This window comes from Eriocheir sinensis, chromosome 57 (genome assembly GCF_024679095.1).
Source record: "Eriocheir sinensis breed Jianghai 21 chromosome 57, ASM2467909v1, whole genome shotgun sequence".
Lineage (NCBI taxonomy): Eukaryota > Metazoa > Arthropoda > Malacostraca > Decapoda > Varunidae > Eriocheir > Eriocheir sinensis.
Genome location: NC_066565.1, coordinates 9287527 through 9303844, shown reverse-complemented (window position 1 = coordinate 9303844; position 16318 = coordinate 9287527). Strand labels below are relative to the sequence as shown.

The 16318-nt window shown below is 45.4% G+C and overlaps 2 protein-coding genes across 47 annotated transcripts in view; both read left to right on the top strand.

Annotated features, from left to right (window-relative positions):
* The window catches only part of LOC126984846 (uncharacterized), a 262672-nt gene that overhangs the window by 49461 nt on the left and 196893 nt on the right, over positions 1-16318 (top strand). Inside the window, exon 2 of one of the 46 annotated variants that reach the window (XR_007737989.1) lies at positions 15237-15259. The exons of 44 other annotated variants lie outside the window; for them this stretch is intronic. The gene's annotated coding sequence lies outside the window, so the exon portion shown is untranslated. Of the gene's footprint in view, positions 1-9772; positions 9928-15236; positions 15260-16318 lie in introns of those variants that run through there. One more of the 46 variants, XR_007737988.1, reaches the window with a different exon arrangement.
* Positions 1-16318, top strand: part of LOC126984355 (uncharacterized) — a 227601-nt gene that overhangs the window by 104726 nt on the left and 106557 nt on the right. The window contains exon 4 of the mRNA XM_050837967.1: positions 622-896. The gene's annotated coding sequence lies outside the window, so the exon portion shown is untranslated. The remainder of the gene's footprint in view (positions 1-621; positions 897-16318) is intronic.

Sequence of the window (16318 nt, the reverse complement as noted above, 5' to 3'; positions counted from 1 at the left end):
TGTATATAGTTAAGTGTGTGATCGGGACGATCACAATTAAGAGGGGGGGATAGTGTTGCGCTGGAAGCTTCCCCCGGCGACCATAGGCCTCTAGAAGGCTCCCGGAGAAACGAGCAAGGGGGTGGGGAGCAAGGCGAGCCAGGCGCCAGGCGGGAAGTGTTGCCAACTCGCACATATTTTTGCTACATGTTCTTGTATGATCTAAAATATACTGTAACATTCTAGACTGTACTGTTCTGGATATATATAGGAGAAGAGGGCGAGAGAGTCCCAGTCATAGTAAGCTAGTGGTAAGTGAAGAGTCCGAGTGAAGTGTACTACTAGGGAAGAATATTAAACTACAGAAGCTGTGCAAAGTGTTTACATATCTCCCTCCCACGGAGTCTCCTGACGGCGACACGGAACCCAAGTAACACGTCCGGCATAACAATATGTTAGAAGGAGCTGATCATCAACTGAGTGAGCCTTACGTACGGAAGCCAAACTGATTAGAATCTAATAAGTTATTATTCACGAGAAAAGATGCCTTGGGTACCTGGCTATACAGTAACCAGCAGATAACATTATTTCGTCTGATGTGGAAATATATTTACAATTTGTATCGTTTGTGGTCCAATGTAGCGTGTTTGAGGCTCGTGCGTGTAGCGGAAAGTTCCAGTTGGCAACACTGCCAGGTGACAACAACAGCACGCGCCGAGGCCCGAGCAGCATCCCTTCTGGCCCTGCCCAACCAGCCCCCTAAAACACCCCAGAAGAAGAAGACGACGAAGGCTCCACACCCACGGGCCAGCGCTGGGGACCTGCTGGCCAGCGACACCCTCAGCCCCAACACTGCCAGGACAACACCTCCACCACCGCCGCCGGGAAGTCTTAACCTTCTCATGCAGCAGAAGTAGGTAAGCTGTCCTGCACAAGACAGGCCGCCCTCCACTCATAAGAACATAAGAACATAGGGAAACTGCAAGAGGCCGGGTGGCCTACACAGGGCAGCTCCAGAATCCCCCCCACTACTCACGATGGGTGAGGTGTAGTTACAGGGGTTACAGGTAGAGGCTTGATCCTCGTTATACCGGCGGTACTAGGCACGCATCCAGTACCCCGTCACCCTACTGCACCCACACCTCACTGCCACCTGTCGTCCTCGTCCATGTAGCTATCCAGTCTACTCTTAAAACAAGCTATCGTCCCTGCACTAACTATGTGATTGCTGGGTAAATCTTAAGAATCACCACTCCACCCCCTCCACCACCCCAGCCCCCCCAATCCCCCAAGACAAGCCTGGGGAAATGTGGGGAACCGGGGTATTGGGCCCATATCACTGAAAAATGGCCTTCCAAAATTTCCCTAGAAAAATCCCTAAATCAGGAAAAATTCCCTAGTCTCGAAAGTAGGGAAAATCCCTACCGTATACTCACATGCGTGGGCTAATCGCTAACCAAGCATACCATGGCTAACCACCCCAAAACAGCCCTGAGCCATGACTCAAGGTCATCCGGGACTCGGGCTGAACAGGCCCGGGCTATACCCGGCCCTCAGCACGGCAGCGTTGGGCTACGTGTTCTAAAAAAAAAATAACCACGCGTGGTGGACCTGGTCTCACATGCGTGGGCTAGTCGCTAACCAAGCGTACCATCGCTAACCAAGCGTACCATCGCTAACCAAGCGTACCAACGCTAACCAAGCGTACCGTTGCTAACCAAGCGTACCGTCGCTAACCAAACGTTTGTAGAAAAAAAATATATGAAGACCTAGTGATGCTTCATACGGTAGGTAATGAATGCGAGCTATTTTGCGGCGGCGGCGTTAGCTCGATTAATCCCTTTAGGGAGCTGTGGTTTTGGTGGTCGTTAGCTCGATTAATCCCTGTAGGGAACAGTGGTTTTGGTGGTGGACGGCCAAATCACTGAAAAATGGGCTTTCAAAATGTCCCTACAAAAATCCCCAAAATCAGGAAAAATCCCTAGTCTCTAAAGAAAGGAAATTCCCTGACGTATACTCTTGTAATCTATTCCTATATAACGTAGTAGCCGCTGCAGCGGGTCTGTTGACGAGTGTAAGGCGTGTAATTGGATGGTCAGCGTAGTTGAACCCCCACCCCACCACCCCAATCGTAGTCGAGCAACTCTTGGGAAATGTCATGTTTCATAATTACATATGGTACAATACTGACGGTTAACCCGTCCACTTCTTGTAAGTTGATGCTAGATAATTTTTACCGAGTAGTTTAAGGTACAAAATAAAACAGATTTGTGACAGCTGTCATCCAGATCGAACTGACGCTCCTGATGTTAACTGACGCGGGAGTGACCTACCGACTGCTACGTATGACCCTGGCCTCCATTTTACTCAAATTCCACTATAAGTATCGCGCATTGAACAATATCCGTTTGTTTTCTGACACGTGCTTGTCACACCATATGTTACACTTGACACGCCCGTGTCTTTGTTGGACCCGGTACTGGGATAGTAATCGGTCCTTTTGTCAACCTACATGCACACCAATAAAGAGGTTAAATACTCAGTTAACACTTACTGAAAGGTAAAGTAGACGGATATTTTCAGGAGTGAGTGTCGGGGCTTCCATCCATTATGGCGGCTTGAAAACAACTGACTTCAGGAACCCACCGTTAGGTGCCGCCGCTGATACCCTCACGTAGTAACATTTTACGAATTCATTAGAAAATACAAATTGCTGCGGCATTAGTTGCTTTAATATAGAGAAAAAAATAACTTAAAACTCTTAAAAGACCGTTTTTTTGTCCGAAATCGTTATAATCCATGCGCATTTTGGATATTACTGACTTAGGAACTAGTTTGTAGGGTGCACTGCAAGGCAGGTATGAGGCTCAGTCTGTGTATAGAGGCGGTTGTGAAACAATAACAATGGACTTAGAAAATCCAAGCCACCTAACTCTATAATTAAAGAGGCTTGCCCCCCTGGCCCCTCCCCAAGGTAAAACGTATACAAAAATGCATTATAATACTAATTCTTTCACGTGCTAAATTACTACGAATATTGGTTTGGAGTGGTTATTCTTAAGTTTTGCCGTTGTAACCCTCGACCCATTTGAATACTTCTATCAGATCTCCCTGCACTCTTCGGCTCTCTAGTGAATGTAAGTTTAGATGTTTCAGCCTATTTTGATATGGGAGGTTCCTCAGCCCCTGAATCATCTTGGTCATCCTCCTCTGAACTGATTCTAGCAAGTTGATGTCCATTCTGTAGAGGCAGCTCCTTTGACCCTAAGCTCCCGTGTATCTAACCCCACCTAATATCGCTGTCCATGAATTTATCTAGTCTATTTTTGAATCTGACAATTGTATTGGCACTCACCACGTGACTGCTAAGCCTATTCCACTCATCCAGCACCCTGTTTGTAAACCAATTTTTGCCTGTGTCCCTGTTGAATCTGAATTTATCCAGTTTAAACCCATTACTTCGTGTCCTACCGGTTTTTTACCAACAAAACCTTTTGAATGTCTCCCTTATTAAAGCCCTTCATCCATTTATAAACCTCGATCATGTCTCCATGCACCCTTCGCCTTTCTAGAGAATGCAAGTTTAACTGTTTGAGTCTTTCCTCGTATGGCAAGTTTCTCAACCCCTGAATCATCTTAGTCATCCTCCTCTGCACCGATTCTAACATTTTGATATCCATTCTATAGTAAGGTGGCCAGAACTGAACCGCATAGTCAAGATGAGGTCTAACTAATGCTAAATATAGTTTGAGGAAGACTTCGGCGCTTCTGTTGCTTACGCTCCTTGAAATAAATCGCAGTACCGTATTTGCTCGATTTCTAGCTTGAATGCATTGTGCCCTTGGACGGAGATCAGTGCTCACTAAGACCCGAAATCCCTCTCGCACACAGACCTGCTTATGAGAGTGTCATTTAAGCAATAGTTATGTGAGGGGTTGTTCCTACCTACACTCAGAATACTGCACTTCCCTACATTGAACTCCATCTGCCATTTATCCGCCCAGTCATACAATCTGTTGAGTTCACCCTGGAGAATACTAGCGTCCTGATCTGACTCAATTACTCTACTGATCTTGGTATCATCTGCAAATTTACTAACATCACTACTAATTCCTGTATCTAAGTCATTGATATAAATAATAAACAAAAGTGGACCTAATACCGAACCTTGTGGGACCCCACTCGTAACACATCCCCAGTCAGATCTTTTACCATTGATTTGCACTCTTTGCTTCCTCTTGCTAAGCCACGCCTTGACCCAGTTCAAAACTTTACCCTCTACTCCGTGAGCCTGTAATTTAAGCAACAGTCGTTGGTGAGGAACTTTGTCAAACGCTTTACTAAAATCAAGATAGATTACATCATAATTTTCATCTCTGTCAACTGCCTCAAATACTTTATTGTAGAAGGACAAGAGATTGGTGAGGCATGACCTACCTTTTGTGAACCCATGCTGCGAGTCGTGAATTAAGCTACGTTTCTCTAAATGCTCCCGAATGTTCCTGGCTATCATGGACTTCAGCATCTTGCCTATAACCGATGTTAAGCTAATTGGGTGATAGTTTGAAGCAATTGACTTGTCCCCCTTTTTGAAAATCGGCGTCACATTAGCTACTTTCCATAGGCTCGGCACATAGGCAGTATTTACCGACATCTTAAAGATGTCGGTTAGTGGGTCACTGAGTACATCATCTAATTCCTTTAATACCCTCGGAAATATCCCGTTAGGACCTGGCGACTTGTTCTTCTTAAGCTTATCTATCTCATCCTGAACTACTTGCCTGGTAATGATTATATCCCTCAACTTATCGCCATCCCCGCCCTCGTACACCTGAACCCTTTCCGGTATAGTCGTTCGATCCTCCTGTATGAATACTGAAAGGAAGTAGTCGTTCAACAATGTGCTCATATTTTCTTAATTTTCTACTAGCTCCCCTGTGTTTGTTTTCAGCGGTCCAATTTTCTCCCATGTTTTTGTTCTATACATCTGAAAGAAGCCCTTAGGATTACTTTTCGCCTCATTTGCTACTTTGATCTCATAGTTCCTTTTTGCTATCCTGGTGTTTTTCTTAACTAATCTAGATAGTTCGACGTACCGGCCCCTGAGATGTGTTTCACCATTCTTTATTTTCTGATAAATTCCCTTCTTTAACCCAATCTCGTGTTTTAGTCCACGAGTCATCCACTTAGGATCATTGTTTTCTTTTCTAAGTGTTCGCTGTGGTATATGCTGTCCTTGCCCCTCTACTATTACTCTAACTAAATTATTGTAAGACATTTCTACCTGGTTCTCCTGGCTCTCCGATCCGCGTTGTGGCCCTCATGAATCCCTAAATTATCCCAGTTTACCCCTTCAAGATGTCTTCGAAGCCCCTCGTAATTTGCTCTTCTGAAATCTGGCACTAACACTGGGTTTGGTTCGCCGGTTACCGCCCAGTCTAAGCTAAAACGAATTGTTCTGTGGTCACTATTTCCTAACTCTTCGCTCAACTCCAACTCACGTAGCAAGTTCCCATTATTGGTTAGGACTAAGTCTAATATGTTATCTCCTCTGGTAGGCTCAGTAACTACCTGCTTAAGGAAATTATCTTGTATAACTTCAAGAAAGTCCTCGCCTTCCAGGTCACCCACTAGGTCTTCCCAGTCTATATTCCTATAATTAAAGTCCCCCATTACGCAGACATTTCTACTCTTACTCGCCCTGCCAATCTCCTGTAGTAATATACTCATGTCCTGCCTGTTAAGGCTGGGTGGCTTCCTAGAGTTAGTTTTTCTTTCCCTTTGTAAACGTCCACCCAAACTGATTCTGAATCCATGTTAGTTTTGACTGAATTGTCAACTAAACATTTAAGTGAGTCTTTAACATATAGCGCAACTCCGCCCCCCTTTCTGCCCCTTCTGTCTTTGTGAAACATCTGATAACCCGTTATTTCAAATTCTGATCTAAAATTTCTATTGGCAGTGTCTATCCATGTCTCAGTGATCACTATTATGTCAAAATTTCTGAACAAGCTTCACCCCTTAGTAAGTCTATCTTGTTTCTGAGGCTCCTGCTGTTAGTATAGAAGATTCTTAGCCCGCCCTCTGTTACTCCCCTATAATTACTTCTAAGCTGCCTGGTTATATTATGAGCTAGATGTCCTCTTCAACTACTCCTCCCATTGCTCACATTACTCCTTCCCCCCTCGCCTATACTAAAAAATCCCTCAGGGTACCAAGTGCTTGCTCAAGGGAGTCTGAGAGAGCCTCAACACCCTTGAACGTCAAGTGTATCCCGTCACGGGCGTAGAGGGCGTCGTTGCCAAAGAAGAGGTCCCAATTGTCGACGAACAGCCACCCATTGCGCTCGCAGTGCTCAGCAAGTCTGCTGTTCACTGCTATCGCCCTGGACAGCCATCCATCGCCAACGCCCCTCCTTGGCAGGACGCCACACACTGGCGTCCCACCAGCGTCACGTATCCTGCCTAACAATTCTCTAAAACTCCTGAGAAGGTCCTCGCTTGGCACACGAGAAACCGTTTCCGCCACAGCTGAGAAAGACAATGGGGTTCGATCCCTCGCTTGCCATACACGCCTCAGTCCTGTCTGATATATGGCCCACCCCTGCCCCTGTGAAACACACCCTCGTCCTGTTCTTATCCTTGGAGCAAAAATACCTGTCAACATAACGAACCTGACTATCACCAACAACAAGAACCCGACGGTCACAGAAACTCACAGAAGAATTCCGGAAGAGGCTAACAAAGCCTGTGTCTCCGGTCTCTGTGTCTCCGTTCGGGTGGTCTCCGTGGTCGAGTTGTCTGGACCCGTGCCCAATATCAATGGCTACCATGTGCTCAAGTTGTCTCTGTGATCTCCATGCTTTATTCAACCTATTTTCAAAGGTTTTAACTGATGGTGCACTCACTACTGCTTCAGGGAGGCCGTTCCAGATATCCACCACTCTATTACAGAATGAATATTTTCTTATATCTAACCTGGCACGTTGTTTATATATCTTCTTACTATGTCCCCGTGTAGCTTGATAATTTTGATCCATGAAGAGGCCGCTGCATATGTCACTGTCGTACACTCCATTCATGATCTTGAACAATTCTATCATATCACCTCTTGATCGTCTGTATGACAGGGTTGGGAGGCCTAATTTCTGTAGTGGTTCTGGATATGACAAGTTCTTCAAGGTTGGTACCAATTTGGTGGCTCTTCTTTGAACTGCCTCCACTGCCTCAATGTCCATCTTCTTGCTCGGGGACCAGGCTTGGTTTGCATACTCTAGGTGTGGTCGAACTAAGGCAATAAACAATAACTTGAGTTCTGACTCATCCAGTGTCACAAATGTACGTCGGATCAGTCCGACCAATCCGTTAGCCTTATTGATTTTCCTTGCACGGTGTTCTTTAAACTTCAGCTCGCAATCAGTCCAAACTCCCAGGTCCTCTTCCACTGTGATGTCCCTTAGCTCCTCCCTCATGTTGCATGTGACCTTTTCTTCATTTGATGTTCCTAGCCTCATAGCACTGCACTTTTCAGGGTGGAACTCCAACAACCACTTCCCCGACCAATGTTGCATCCTGTAGAGATCTTCCTGCAGTCTAACACAGTCCTCTCTCTTACCAGTTTGTCTGAAGACCTTTGTATCGGCAGCGTACAAAAATAATTCGCTGTTGAGTACTACATCTGGTAGATCATTTATGTACATAATGAACAACAGTGGTCCAAGCACTGAGCCTTGGGGCACTCCACTAGTAACCATTTGCCAGTCTGATTCTTCTCCATTTACTATAACTCTGTGTTTTCTCTCTGTCAAGAATGCTGCTATCCAGTTTAAAATGTTGCCCCTGATGTTATAACTTTTTATTTTCTCAATTAATCTCCAATGTGGAACTTTATCAAATGCTTTAGCAAAATGGCAATATGCAACATCCACAGCGCTACCTTCATCCAGATACTGCGTCCATTTGTCTAGCACGGTAATAAGCTGCAGCACCGTTGATCTGCCCGTCATGAATCCGTATTGTTTTCTGCTGAGTAGTTGATAATTCTTCAAACGCTCAAATTTTTTTCTCTTATTATGGTTTCGATTATTTTTCATATGACACAGGTCAAACTCACAGGTCTGTAATTACCTGGTTCATTTCTGTCGCCCTTCTTATAGATCGGTGTGATGTTCGCGATTTTCCAGTCTTCAGGTAACTCATTGCTCTGCAGCGACAACATGAATATCTTCCTGAGTGGCGGGAAATTATTCCTTCACCTCTTTTATCACCGTGGGTGCAACCCCTCTGGGCCTGGAGACTTATGACGTTGCATTTTATCGATCACTCTTTCTATAGCATCACATGTAAATTCTATGATTGGTAAGGGAGGAACATTCTTAATATCAACGTTGGGTGTCATCCCATCAGGTTCCTCGGTAAAAACAGTACTATAGAAGTTCGCCAGCACCCTCACTTTTTTGTTCGTCGCTTTGTGTTTTGGCTGTTTTTTCAGTATTCGTATAAAGGTCACATTCCCCCACTGATGACTTAGTCTTTGACTGTACGTACTTCCAGAATATCTTAGGGTTTGTTTGGACATTCTGAGCAATGGTCTTCTCGGTGTCCTTAATAGCATTTATAGTCTCCTTTGTAACTTGATTACTTAATCTCCGGTAATCCTCTTGCATTTGTATATATTCACTTGACCCATGTATGCCACCATCCTGCATTCTTCTCAATCTATTCCAATATCGTTTTTCTTCTTGATCTTTGGCCACAGTCTTCTGTATATTTCCAAGCCTTTATTTGTCCTCTTCCTGAGTGTATCTTTACCTCTGAATTCCCTTTGAGGAATACACACTTTGACAGCCTCTAGTAACTTCGGCTTAAATCTCCTCCACATTTCATGTATGTCGTGAGTATCAAGGTATACGTCCCAATCAATTGATAACAGTCCTTTTAATTGATCAAAATCCGCTTTTTCATAAAGATAAATTTTACTTTTGCACTTCCTGTCCTGTGATTCTATATCACATTTACAACCAACACATCCGTGGTCACTCTTCCCAAGTGGGCTTGTTATCTCTAAGTCCCTCAACGTTGTGTCATCATCAGTGAATACCAGAGCTAATATGTTTCCCAGCACAGGTCCCTCTGAATCTGGTGATCTCCTGTATGTGCTGAGTGTAAAAACAATCCCGGACCTTTTCTAGGAGACTCAGGCTAAGGCTGTCCTCCCCAGATTTGCATGTTAAGTGTCCCCATTCTGTATTAGGCAAGTTGAAATCTCCAACAATAATTTTGTGCCTTGCACTGTATTCGCTGGTTTCTTGTAGTAACTTCAGTATTTTCTCGTTATTTTCATTATCACTGCTTGGGCTCCTATAAATAGACGTGAACAATAGTTCCTCATTTTTACATTTGATCTTAACTGCTATATACTTGCAAGCTTCCTCTTTCATCTGGATAATGTCATAGGCTATATCCTTATTTATATATACTAACAGTCCTCTTCCCTTATCCTCAAGTGCTAGATTTTTTCCAATGCTCTCATACCCTTCAAAGTTATTATACTCCGCAATGTCTCTATCAAAACGATGATTTTTTGGTTTGACTTCCTGTAACGCTATCACATGAGGGGGTGTCTGTAACTCTTCAACTTTTGCTCCCAGCTCCACTATCTTATCATTAGTTAATACATTGACATTACAAAGTAACACATGAAAGTCTTTTTTTACTTGACCCAGATGTACATATTTTATTTTGGATTATGCTTGTGGTTCCTCTATCTCCTTCCTCCACCTTTTTACCTTCAGTATATGCCGGTTCCAGGGACTTCCTCTTCATCATCGTTCATCATTTCATTGACGCCTGCTCCTAGGAGCTCCCACCAAGGGATGGCCACGGCAGAAGAGCTTCCAACTTTCTCTATCCAGACACTCCCTCCTTGCTTGCTCAAAGTTTCTCAAAGATCTTTCCCCCCGCTCCCCAACGTCCTCTGGCACCCTATCCTCCATTTCACTGGAGGTCGTCCTCTAGCATTCCCTCCTCTATCTCACTCACATACACCCTTCTGGTCATCTTACTCTCCTCCATTCACTCCATGTGGCCAAACCACTTTAAGGTCTGTCGCTTCACTTCTTCCACCACTCCACACTTCTTCCCTTCACCCCTGTGACACATTCCAAAATGCTCGTACACACTTTCATTACTCATTCCATCCATTCTACTCACACCACAAGCACTCCTCAAATAACTCATTTCCACTGCCTGCACTCTAGACCTCTGACTTTCATTCCAGGCCCATGTTTCACTTGCATATGTGAGGTTGGTACTATTATTGTATTTCTCAAATCCCCTTTACTTCCATGCTCACACTTCTGCCATTCATGATTCATCCCAAAGACCCTACCACCCTTCTTCCTTGCAATGCCCTTTCTCTTATCTCTCCTCCATACCACCATGCTTACGCATAACTGATCCAAGGTACGTAAACTCATTGACCTCCTCCATTTCTTCACCATTCAGAATTATTTTGCATTCTTTTCACATTCAATTCCCACTCTATATGGGCATACAAAATCTACAACCTCACTTCTACTTCGCTCACAAACCGTCACTTTACTTCTGTTGACATTTACTTTCAGCTTTCTCCTATTACAGACACTATCAAAAACACTGACCAAAACTACATAGTAGTTTCGAATCTTTCTCCTCGACGTTTTTCTTTCCGGCATTTGCTCTGAGTTCCTTCTCTCTTTTCCTTTCCTCAATGGTCATATCATGAGACACACCAACCTTCCTAAATATTTCACCTTTGGCATCTCATAATCCTTTCTTTCAAGGATCCTCTCAGAGTCACCACTATGAGCCTTGGTAGGCTACTCTGTTCTGTTTCTCCCTTGTATCTTCCAATTCGTCTTATCTCCTCAATATCACTGTCCAAACATGTCAAGCCCATCTCACTGCATAATTCTATGAAAATTAGCTTGTCATGCTCAATTTTTCAGACCTAATTGCCAAGTTCATGCCCTCTTTCACCTTCTCTGGGATACCATACAAGACAATGTTGTTTTTCCTGTCTAATCTATTTTGTACTTGATTGGTAGTTTTATCCAACAGTTCTTTACCATTATGAGCATTGAGGAGCCCAAAAGCAGTAGCTCCTTCAGTACTAGACCCACTGCAAACCTTTGATGCCTCTGTCTTCAAGACATCCCTGTAGGATTTTGCCAAATCTTCCTTCACCTCTGCACTAAATTTGTTCCTGGGGGGGCAAAAATCAGAAAATCTTGAGTGTATGTGGATAGTCGGTACATAACTGACTCACTTATAATGTGCTGCAACTACAGTAGAGCCCCACTTAGCGCGAGATCAATTAGCGCGAACCGCAATTAGCGCGAGCCACCATCTATCAAGAAAAAAATTAATTAGCGCGAAAGCCTCAGTTAGCGCGAACAGCTACCACGACTGAATTTTGAAAATTGCGCCAAGCCGCCATGATGCGCGGTGGCCTGGGTGGCCTGCCTCACACCACAAAACAGCCACCCGCCACCACTACCCACGGTCCCAGTCTCTCATGCTCCCTAACGTCGTCCTACCCCCTGGCCCCCTCGGAGGCTGCCGCTTCACCTGCCGCCTCCTGCTGGGGCGGTGCAGATCGCCGCCCGTGTGGCGCCGCAGCAGCTACTGTCACACTCCGTGTCCCGACCACGCCGCCGCCTCTGCCGCCATCCTCGGGGCGTCGCCGCATCGGCCCCGCGGGGCGTTACTATTACCTGCCATGGCGGGGCAGATGAGGCAAGGCGTCACTATTGACTGAGTGGCCACCGTCACCGTAACACGCTCGATAATAACGAGTTTGATGTCGGCCTGGCCGGGCACGACGCCCGCACACGCCCACACCCTGCCCGCCGAACCTTTGCTGGGGCCGAACTCTTGTCACACCCACTTGCTGCCGCCGCCAACACCTTGGGCCGCAAGAGTCACCATCACGGCTCGATAACTGATGACTGCGTATTTTGAGTAATTATCAAACCCAAAAGTCAGACCCACGTGTGCACCAAATAACTTTTTTCATATTGGTTACTTTATTCAATTAGCGCGAATTCAGTTAGCGCGACCGCGTTCATCCACCTAATTCTCGTGCTAAATGGGGCTCTACTGTATAATACGGAATGTGTCGTCGGCTGTAGGCATATGCAGGCGCGGATACGGGAATGGGGAGCCAGATGACCCGGGCCGTCCCCCATAAAATATTAGGAAAACTGAAATATTTGAAATACCCATGAATTGAGAAAACATAAAATATATTTAAGATACCCCTAAAAAGCTAGAGAGCTGGGGAGCGAAGCCGGCCGCCGCTAGATAGCTCTGGACGCTGTCCTCCAAACTTTAAAAAATTCCTCCTCTATGGTTCCTTGGGCTTTACTATGCGGAGGTGGACGGGATGCGCAGGCAAGATTTAAATTTTGTCGGTGTCTGATGTAATTTTTCACTCTCCTGCAGGGCCAGGGCACAATGGGCGGCGCTCTTATGGCCCGCACTCATCTAACAATCTACATACTCGTACAGGGCCGTAGTACGCCGTTCCTAGGGGGGGGAGGGGCTGGGGGTGTTGGATGACCTCCCCCCCCATCTGCTAAAATGTCCACTTTCTGAAAGTCAAAACGAAAACTGGTACCTTTCTGTTGCATTTCTGGAGAACTCAGGATTTTCTTTATTTATTTTCAGTATTTAAGTTCCGGAATCATATATTGAATATTATAGAGCAAGATTTAAAGGCCTAGGAAAAAATCTTTGTGACCTCATTCCTCACATGCAAGCAGAAAGTGAATTTTAGTGCAGGCCACTATCATCATTCGGCACTTGGAAGAGGAAATAAGGGAAGACTTCCTTGCCTTTGTGCGTGCTCATGACCTCACCGGTAAAGGTTTAGCCTGGCTCCTTTTGTGCACCGTTGAAGACCTCGGATTGAACATGGCCAAGTGCAGGGGACTTGGTTTCGATGGAGCAAGTGCCATGGTGGGAACATTCAAAGGGTGTGCCGCAGTACTCATGAAGAAGTACACCCTGGCCAAGCCAATCCACTGCTTTAGCCACCGACAGAATCTTGTACTGACGAAGGCGTGTGACGTCCAGGAAGTGAAGATCGCTCTTCAAACACTGACCCAGGTGTACAACTTCGTTCATTCTTCAAATATGCGCTCTCTCCGCTTCACAGAGGTTGTCAAGCTTACCTCGGCCAAGTGCGAAAAGCTTGTTCCCCTGTGCCCCACCAGGTGGATTGAGAGGCATGACAGAATGATGGTTTTCGTTGAATTTCTGCCTGTCATCGCTGTTTTTCTCGAGGAGGAACTTGACGCCACCGCTGGGCTCCTTCTCATCGCCATACATGTTTCCTGCTTTCTCGTTGGACTGGTTGTAGTGGAGTGTATATTGGCACATACTCTCGAGCCAAGCCAAACATCAGAGGAAAGATGGCGACCTGGTGTCAGCCGATGCCGTGGCATCAAGACCATTTTTGCCAAGTTCAGAGCAGATGCGGAGAATCATTTTCACGACGTGTTCACGAAAGCGGAAGAGCTTTTGGTCGAGGTGGGGTCATCGCATGACACCATCCCTGTGCCACGACTCTGTGGACGACAGACCCAGCGATCAAATGTTCCGTGCGAGAATGCTGAGGAGTACTACCGCCGGGCGGTGTACATTCCGTTCGTGGACCACATCTTGGCTGAGTTGAAGAGTCGGTTCGGTGACGACACAGTGCCTGTCGCACTTCAGCTCAAGCAACTCCTCAAAGGCCCTGAAACGGATGTTGCATGCGGTTGTGCTTCAAGTGGCAAAGCTCTACGAGCTCGACATTGAATCCCTGACACTCGTGAAGGTAGAAGTGGAGCGCTGGGCATTATCTGTTCCGGTCTTCCAAACGATCAAAGAAGCCCAGGCACACGCCAGCACCAGCATCTGAGGAGTACCGTCGGCCAAGAGCGCCTGAACAGGCTTGCCCTCCTCTGTGTCCACCATGATATCCCCATTTCAGTCGAGAGATTGATAAGCAAATTCGCGAAAAAACCGCCGACTACTCTTTGCTTGGTGAGGCACTTGTTGAATACTTGGGAATTTGTAAATATATTTCTTTAGATCAGCCAATCTTTGCAAATGTGTTACCTCAATCCCATGTAAAAGAAGCCCTATAAGAATTCCTTTTATCTTCAGCTGCGTCTAATTTCACATATTAGCTCTTTTTGTAAAGGTCAGGTTTGTAATTTATATATGACCTGTATTATGATCACCCTTGCTGCTTACATATCGAAATAAACATTTAGTTTTCTTCGAGTGATCGTATGGTGATGATTTCTACCTGTTCAGATCTGCCTTGTTACGGGTCGGATGTGCAATTTGAATTGTTTCTTGTTATTGCTTGCCAGCTTAATATTGATTGCACTTCATATATAGATACAAGAAAAATTCATTTGTCACATATACGTTGATTGCTCGGGAGCTGCGGATTTTAAGCAAAGAACCGCCATCACTATCCATTGGTCTTCACTGTTTGAGGCTGTCGCTAACTTATGAAATTTTACCAGCGGGCTCCCCAAAATTGATTTTCTGGATCCGCCCTGCTTTGTTCCTCGTGTCGACTGTTATATCAACTGTTTTGCTTTCCACTGCTTCATTAATCACACTCTTGACTTCCTCCCCAACTTTCTGCTTGACTTCATCAATCCTAGATTTGAACTCACTGTTCACTTGAGACCTGATATCATCTCTAATTTCCTCCTTCAGACTCTTGACATCACTCTTGATCTCCTCTAAGGCCTCAGTGGTTTTAGTTTCCAGGGCATCCATACGTCTTTCTACTTTATCCTGTCTCTTGGATGTGTTGGTTACTTGTTTGAACAATTTCCCCGCAACAATATCGCATTTGGTACAATACCAGTGAATCTTACTTACTTGATTGCTGCTCAGGAAATTATACACTGCCTCAGTGACCTCCTCACACTTTATGTGGTGCCACATTTCACATAGTTCACAGCCTAGAGCCTTGTCTTCCTCACCAACCTTAACCTTACAGACTGGGCATGTGTCTGTTTGTTTATCTGCGTCGCTATCGTCTGCCCCTGTCAGCTGATCATCCCGCCCCAGCCGCAAGGCTTGTTTTGCCAGATCCAACAGTATCCTTGGTTTTTGTGCCCGCCTTCTTACTAGACGGATTATTCTTCGAACGATTCATTCTTCTGGCAATATTACTATTGGAGAATTCCTTCACTTTTACAGAGCTCTCACGGGCACGTCCACCTCGACCACGACCACGGACCCTAGGCTGCCGGTGTGGAGGAAAAGAGAACAAGGAAAGAACGAGGACAACAACAACACACTCAGCTTCCGCAAAAGGTTGGGGCCGCCTCACCTGCAGGGCTGGACAGCAGCATGAGTGGCCAGGACAAGCAGGAGCAGACTGCTGCAGGGGGCAGGAGGGTCAGTGGTCACCAGATGAAGCAACTGGCTGCTGGCAACTCCAGCAACAAAGGAGAGAGGAAGTTTGTGTGTCTGGAGTGTGGAAAAGAATTAACCACAAGGCATGGCCTCAGATATCACACCCTTACACACACTGGTGTGAAGAACTATGAATGTAAGGAATGTGGGAAACAATTCATCCAGAAGAGTCACCTTGATAGACACACCCTTACACACACTGGTGTGAAGAACTATGAATGTAAGGAATGTGGGAAAAAATTCATCCTGAAGAGTCACCTTGATAGACACACCCTTACACACACTGGTGTGAAGAACTATGAATGTAAGGAATGTGGGAAAAAATTCATCCTGAAGAGTCACCTTGATACACACACCCTTACACACACTGGTGTGAAGAACTATGAATGTAAGGAATGTGGGAAAAAATTCATCCGGAAGAGTACCCTTGATAGACACACCCTTACACACACTGGTGTGAAGAACTATGAATGTAAGGAATGTGGGAAACAATTCATCCAGAAGAGTACCCTTGATAGACACACCCTTACACACACTGGTGTGAAGAACTATGAATGTAAGGAATGTGGGAAAAAAATTCATCCTGAAGAGTCACCTTGATACACACACCCTTACACACACTGGTGTAAAAGTCATGAGTGTGAAGAGTGCGGGAAGAGGTTCAGTGTGAAGCAGGCACTCAATCGACATGTCTTCAGGCACTATGGCCTTAGAGAGTTCAAGTGTGATGTTTGTGGAAAGCTCTTTAAGACAAAGAGAGACATTGCCAGGCACATGAAGATCCACTTCTGAAGTGTGTCTGCCTACAGTAGTTATAGTGACCAAGGTAGGGAAGAGGATGGGAGGGAGAGGAAGGGGAGGAA